General features: G+C 42.1%; 1 pseudogene; it reads right to left on the bottom strand.

Moving 5' to 3' along the window:
* Positions 1-5,908: 5,908 nt before the first annotated feature.
* On the bottom strand, positions 5,909-6,513 carry LOC121019149 (60S ribosomal protein L17-like; annotated as a pseudogene).
* Between the last annotated feature and the right edge of the window lie 1,511 nt (positions 6,514-8,024).

Below are 8,024 nucleotides of genomic sequence, written 5' to 3'. Positions count from 1 at the left end.
AATTCAAGTTGGCATCTGCCTTTCCCTCCATTGGACACTTTGGTCTCTACCCCACTTCTAAAGGTACTGAACTCATTGTTTTTCAAAGCTACCTGCAATGTGCTTTTGTGAAAGGTCGGTATCTGCAGAACATCTAATTACACATCATTTTGTGTACTGTTGTCTGAATATGTATATGTATGTATTTTGATATTGAAGACAAGCTATTTTTAGTTTCCTTTTGGGTATGTTTGGAGAAACTCTTAACTGTTGCTATGCTGCTATGGAAACGGTATCCATGTATACTGACATGTTTACAATTGTTTAAAACACTATAAACTTTCCAGGGCAAAGGCAAACAGCTTATTTCCATCAAAGTTTCTCCCTGCTTTCCTTTTTTTTTTATTAGTTTATTTATTACTCTCAGACCCATGTTGGACTCTGTTTCATCTGTGCCTGCATGAAAGGACTGTTTTTTTGCTGATGTGCATTATCATTTAATTGATTTCACATTCATAACTACAGTAGAGCTGAGAGCAGATGAGAAATTTCCCCTGAAATCAGAAATATTCCTTGGTCTTGTTAGGAACTGTGGGTTGACTATCTCCTAGGCTCCCAAATGAAAAAAATGGAACAATACCTATTGAGGGTTTGTGGATGATCTATCTAGAATTTGCCAGTGTAGGAGACTTTGATAGTGATTTAAATGTAACTATTGTAATTATTTGTGTATACCGGATGAATTTAAAGACTATTCAAATTGCATAGAAACATGCAAACCCAAAGCCAGGAGTTTTCTGGCTTATTCCAAGCATGGGGAAAAGTAGGTGGCTGAGAATGTTTACAACTTTTGGAAAGAGAATCTTAACAAAGCCCCATGAATTGAAGTGAGTAAGAACCATGTTTGCTCGAAGGTACCAGGAAAATGATTTGTTGTTTTCTAGGAGTCAGAAAATATTTGAAAGTGGAATCTGTAATTGTGAATCACACAGTGATAGGTCCTGACTCTGTAAAAGGGCACACATCCTGTTAGAGCACAATATGTTACAGGATGTCAAACTCAGAGTACTTTGCCTTTAAAAACTCCTCTTTACCAAAATTTGATACCTATTTTGGATAAGTATACAGTAAAGGAAATTTTAGCTTTCACGAAGGAAACTACTTTCCTCTCTCTTTTACTAAAATCTCATTTTTGTCATCTTCCTAAAATGGTCATTTTAAGTCACCCATTTCCCCCCCCCCCAAAAAAAACCCCACATAGAAGCCCTATCAGAAGGGAATGATTTGTGGAGAGCTGGTTGACTTGAGCCTCAGTTGCATGTGGAGATCAGAGAACCACAGAGCCAACAGTCTCCCCCACCTCCACTCCCCAGGCCCCTTTCCTACAGTCTTTATACACTTTCTGTGCTACAGTTCATCAGTGGATAGTCCCTTCTAGGCTCTTCATAGAACAAGGTTTATGTGATTTTTTTCCCCCTTCCCTATGGGAAGGATTTTTCCCTGCCTGCTGGAGCTTAGCAGCAGCTAAAAAATATGACCCTCAAGGTCACATTCAGATTAGAAGTCAGTAAAACCTGATGGGAAACTTGCAGTATAACAACTGTGGCTTGATAGTCTACCATGGGGAGGAGGAAAGAGAGAAGGAGGGTGTACAGGAGGTCCTAACTGGAAGTCAATCTGGCTTAGCAGCAGCTCAAGTCAAGAGGCTAAGAATTGTGGTATTAGTTCCCCTGGCTTGGCAGTGTGGGGAAGAGTGGGCGTCAAGCGGCCCTGGCAACTGGGAACCTTCGGGGCTACCCTCAGGATCAGGATGAAAAGGAGGAAGGTGGGCAGGAGCAGCGGAGTGGCTTTACACAGAGAGCTCCCCAGGCACCAACTAATTGTCTTACTCCGTTTAGATTCCTCTGAAGAAGTATATTTCCGTTGCTGTTCTGTTGCCTCTGAGGGGATTTCCCAAATTAACCTTCTCTAAGCTTTCTTGAGGGACTGTTTTTGAGGGCTGGTGGGGAATTTCCCTCATCTGACCAAACTGTTGTCTGGAGAGATTATTGCTGATCTTCATCTGGGGATTTTCTCACAGGCTTTTTGCTACTTCCTGTTTCCCAAGAGTCTCTGCTCTCTGGGAACTGAAGAGTTACCAAGAGACAGGGACAAACAGGCTTTAGGAAAAAGGGAAGGAGCGTGTATCTGATACAGTGGTGCTGTTCTCCCCTCCTCCAGCTCTTTGCCACAGTGACATTGGATTTAAAGATCCAGGCCTAGGGAACTTGCTGGGGGCTTCAGACTGATCACATTCAACATTCCAGGAACACTGGGGTTGGACCGCATAATCACAAACTCCATTAATGACTGGTTAGAATAGAATATTAGAATGGCTCTCCTGTATTTGGGATGGATAGAAACTCCCATGTTAAAAGAAACCATTAAAGAATCAATACACCTTTTACTTAATGATGATGCTCTTCCACTTTTCCAATGCTTTCTGTGTATCATGTACCCTATTAGGGGCTTTACATACACTTCTCATTTGATCCTGGCAACAACCCAGAGAAGTAGACCTTATTAAGACTCATCTAGGGGCGCCTGGATGGCTCAGTTGGTTAAGCATCTGACTTCGGCTCAGGTCAGGATCTCACAGTTCATGAGTTCAAGCCCTGTGTTGGGCTCTGTGCCAACATCTCAGAGCCTGGAGCCTGTTTCAGAGTTTGTGTCTCCCTCTGTCTCTGCCCCTCCCCTGCTCGTGCTCTGTCTCTCAAAAATAAAATGAACATTAAAAAATTAAAAAAAAAAAAACTCATTTAACAGATGAGCAAACCAAGGCTCTACGAGGTTAAGTAAGTTAGCCAAGTTTTCGGGCTGTTATTAAGAGATCTCCAGTTTTGTGTGACTCCAAAGCCCGTGCTGTATTCTTGCAGCTATAAATTTGACCCAAATTTGGGATTTGTTTCATAGCCTTTTAGGTGCTATTACCAGGAAAGTAGTGGGAAGGACCCTAAGAAGAAGCAATTCCCCTAAAACGAGGGGTACACATATTTTAGGGGGCAGTATTGATGGTTGTCAGCTTAGCTCTGTGCATCTGCCAGGCCCTCTTGCTGTATGTTCACCATTTTTTCATCATCTGGAAAGAGGTGCTGATCAGGGAGGTAGTAGGAATCAATATATAAAAGAAGCTCCACTCAAACCAATTAATTAGTTCTTTCTCTTAGAGAACCCTTCTCTCTAACCACTGCTTTCACGTTGCTATTTCCTAGTCTAGCTTTGTACATTTTATCAAGGTTCTTAGAAATAATTGCCCTGAAGATAGGTCCCAGAGTATCTCTGACCTTGCTCTAGCCCAGGGGAAATAATGTTCTAGAGTTGCCCTACCTTCTTGATTTTTGTTGCTCTGAAGCCAGAGCAGTGTCTATGCGTGCATGGGTACGTGTGTGTGTGTGTGTGTGTGTGTGTGTGTGTGTGTCTTTGTGTGGTATGGGATTCTTAGAGGAATGGATAATTAGCCACAGTTAGCCACAGTTGACCTTTGCAAAGTTCTCCATGTACTTTCAGTTCCACCAGAGCAGTTATTAGCACAGGTGAGGGTGTTGGGAGCAGTATGGGGACTGATGTGGCCGTTCCTAGGAGTTCCCGAGGACAGGAGATGCACCTGCTGCATTGACTCCCCTTACCCACTGCACACTTTGCTGCAGACCCTCCTCTCCTAGATCTTTTGAGGAGGATTCCTAATCATATCCTCTTCATCCAAATAGTGAACTCTCATAGTCCCCAACAGTTGAGGGTTTACTAGTTACCGAGCGATTTATCTACATTAAATGATTTGATCCTTACCCATGAAGTTAGGCAAAATGATTCCCATGTATTTTACCAGTGAGAAAACCATGGCCCTGGCTGGTTAATAATTGGCCCAAACCACCTAGCTAGTAAACTGAGGGGCTGGGATTCAAATACTGGACTGATTCCTAGTTGGGGCTTTATTAGGGGAGGAGGTAGTAAACCTTATTTATTTTTTAATCACTAGGCAAATATAGCATAGCCTTGAAACGTCAAACATACAGGCTATGTTATTACTGTAAGTAATAAGTAGTAGAAAGGGAATAAGATCCTAATCACCATGATGCCAGTGCTGAAGAAGGAAGATGGCATGGCCCAGAGGCCCCTGGCCTGACAGGAAGTGGTATTTGGTAAAGGGGATGCTACCCCTCCCTTGAACTGAGGGATCCATAGCTTCCTTATCGTTATTGTTGCCAGAGCACCTTTTCAGGGGCTCTGCAATTTCAGGGGGCTAAGTAAGCAATGCCTGCTTACTTAGGTTTAGACTTTAATTCCATTTGCTTGAGAAAAAAAAAAACAGGTCTTCCCAAACCCAGTACTTTACAACTCTTCCTAATTAAGCAGCCAAGAATCCATCTTTCATTGTACATTCCCAGACACTGGTACATATTATAATTCAAATCCCCCTTTTCTTTCAAAGGCAAAAAGTGTCACTGTTCTTCCCACCATTCTCCTGCAGAATAGCGGAAGAAGACAGGCTCAGGGGGCCATCATGGCAGCTGGTGAGAGGGAAGTTCTGCTTCTCAAACCAGTGTGACACGTACCTCTCAGGTATCATGTGGGGTCAAGGCTGGAAGATGCGATGTGCAGGAACCTCAAGAAAAGCATAGCCGTGCATTGGTAGCAAGAAAGGCTCATCCGTCAGGAGCCTCTCAAACTCTACTCTTGACCAGTCCTCTGTTACTTCCACATCTTAATCAATTCCAGGCCCTTGAACATTAATACAAAACCAAGCAAAAGAAAAATACCACCCAAGTATTTTTTTCTCTTCATATTGGATATAACCGCCTGGCTGTTGCTTCATGGCCAGTGGGAAATGAGGCGGTAGTACTGCTGGTGTATGAGAGGTTGGCAACAAACACAATTACCCCTCTTCAAACTGCACCAGACCACAGGCAGGATAGAGGATACTGCCAGCCTATTGCTACCTGTCTGTCAAGAGCAATCTGGTACCTAGAGGGCTCTGGCTTGCTGTGACAAGAGAGATCCATAGTGTCAAAACAAGCTCTCATCGCATGAAATCTGGGCTCTGGAAAAATCTTGTGTTAGCCCTCCCCTAACATTTAGCACCACTTTCTTCTGTTTCCAATTCTATGGATTAAAATGCATAATGGAGCAAAGCATCCAGTAGCAAATAACATATGATTCAAACTTGCTGCAATTCTTGATTTCATCATTTCTTAGTTTTGCTTAAAAGAGAAAACATTCCATTCTTTTCAATAGATTCCTGCTCCCATCTCTGGTGGCCCTGGAGGCAAAATTTCTCATTCCTCAGTGAATGAGAGGGGGAAATCCATTTACATTTTTGATCATGGAAGTAATGTGGTTTATGTGCCTGTCCACATACTTGCTCCCTACATCCAACGAGTCTCTGGCTTAGTTGTTGTAATGTGGGTGCACCAGGCTGGTTGGTCCTGGAACTTCTCCAGCTTACAGGTCACCATGGCCTGAGCACAGCAGCACTTTATGCATGGAGCTTCTGCTGCATGGAGCCCTACTTGCCTTACAGCAGCTGCGTTGTTCTGTCTTCCAAACCCTGCACCATGGGAGCCACTGTCTCCTAGATAAAACCCTGTGCTGTGCCTTCCTCTGCAGTGCACTGGTGGTCTCATGAGGGTGAGCCCACTCCTTTGTCGCCCCTTCACAGGTCATCAAAGTCACTGTGGGCCCCAGTGCTAGAGCTCTCCATCACCCTCAGTAGTGCAACTGGAGAGTTGCTAGCACAGCAATGATAGCAACACTATCCTCATAGTATTTTAGGATACCTGTAATTCTGAAACTTAGTAGTTATTGGTAGTTTGAAAAATTGCCATTCGTTAGAAAGTCTTCTCTTAATATAGTAAATATTATTCCAACATCTATTCTTTTTTTTTTTTTTTTGTCTGTTTTTACTTTCATTTGCATTTATTTTATGCAGAATTTACTCCCAGGCCATACATTTTTGTTGCTTCAGTTTCTTCTGGAACCTCTTTTTCTTCTGTGCAACTTCCTCTCCCAGTTTAGGAACAATCTGCTCTTTTTCAGTAAGGATCATCTCAATGTGGCAGGGAGAGCTCACGTATGGGTTAATCTCACCATGAGCCCCGTATGTTCTATGCCACATCTTGGGGGTTTTGTTCACCTGGATGTGCTCAAGGACCAGAGAAGCTACACCTAAACCCTTAAGTTCAGCATTACTCTCTGCATTCTTAAGCATGTGCAGTAAAAATTCAGCACTCTTTTGGGCCACCGACCCTGTGTCCAGTGCCACTGTTTGGCCTGGGCACATCTACCAACCCACCATTGTAGCAATGGAATGGCACACACTGCTTCTGCAAAGTGACATCTTTCAGATACTTGGTGGCTTTTCAGATATGCATACCTTTGATGGTCTGGGCAGTTTCACGTGTGTTCTTAAAGTGAACACGAGGATTTGAACCTCTTGATTTGCATGATTTTGTTGGGTTTCCGGGTCAAGTGAATAGCAAACCATTTTCAGAGATCACCTCAGGCTGCTTACGGGAAGAGCCAACATTTATTCTTATAAAATGAAACTACTTATGTAGTTAGCTCAGTTGAAATGATTCACGTTAGCGAAAAGATATAAGATAAAAATATTCCTTTTACTCAGAGATGATCTTTACCTATGATCATGGATGCAATATTCACTATTATCTTCTCTTTTTGAAGATGTTTTCAAAGCTCCTTACATTAAATCAGGCTTTTAAAAATGAGTTTCAGGAGTGCCTGGGTGGCTCAGTTGGTTAAGTGTCCGACTCTTGATCTTGGCTCAGGTCATGATCTCACAGTTTCGGAGTTCAAGCCCCATGTCAGGCTCTGTGCTGACAGCACGGAGCCTGCTTGGAATTCTCTCTCCTTCTCTCTTTGCCCCTACCCCACTTGTACTCTTTCTCTCTCTCTCAAAATAAATACATAAGCTTAAAACTTTTTTTTAATCTTAAAAGAATAATAAAAATGAGTTTCAGAATACTGGCTGTGTCTTAGGTATCATGATATGGTTTAGACAACGACAAACGTTGGAATGTGGTAAAGACCGGAACAGCAAGGAGTTCCTGCTGTTTCCATCCCTCCAAAGGAAAGGAAACCTTTAAAACACACACACACACACACACACACACACACACACACACACGCACACATGTGTGTGCACATACAGAGCTTTTTGGGTTTGAAGTTAGCCTTTGTTATTAAAACAAAACACCAATATTACAGTGAAAGTTGGTTACCAGAGTTAGAGCTGACTTCAGAGATCCTATTTCTCCCCTCCCCCCCATCTTCCCAACACCCACGGTGCCCTCACACCAACTCACTCCCCCTTCCCTTGTACTGTTGGAAATAAGGCACATTGCAAGGAGACCTTCCCAGGGTCCTAAGTATAAGTAGCAAAGGAAACTGTCCTCCCGCCTCACTGCATTATTCCATCTGAGATGAATGGTAGCATTTTGAGAAGGATGGGTGTGAGAAACACCAAAACATGCATCAGTTAGCATAAAGAATCTTTTATAGTGGAGGTGATTTTCTCATCTCTGAAATGACCTTGTACAGAACACGGTATTAACAGTTTGTTAAATAACTCCATAGGAAATAATTGTGTTTAGGACACATTTGTCTGCTTAAAAAAAAAAAAAAAATCAGGACTTTCATTTGGCAATGATTAATTTTTCATGTCTTTAATTGTTATTTATTTGTGTTTAAAATGATAATTCCAGTGTTAATGCACGGTGTTATAGTAGTTTCAGATGCACAATATAACAATTCAACAATTCTATGCATTACTCGGTGCTCACCTATTTTACCCACTCCCGCTGGTAACCATCAGTTTGTTTTCTGTAGTAAAGAGTGTTCTTCTGGTTTGTCTTTTTTTAATTTTGCATGTTATTTTTTCATTTCTTATATTCCACATATGCATTATACTCTCTAGATCCATCTATGGTGTTACAAATGGCAAGATTTCATTCTTTTTTATGGTAAGCAATAGTCCATTATATATATATATA

This window comes from Herpailurus yagouaroundi, unplaced genomic scaffold (genome assembly GCF_014898765.1).
Source record: "Herpailurus yagouaroundi ecotype Mexico unplaced genomic scaffold, PumYag 221, whole genome shotgun sequence".
NCBI lineage: Eukaryota > Metazoa > Chordata > Mammalia > Carnivora > Felidae > Herpailurus > Herpailurus yagouaroundi.
This window is presented reverse-complemented; position numbering and strand designations above follow the sequence as displayed.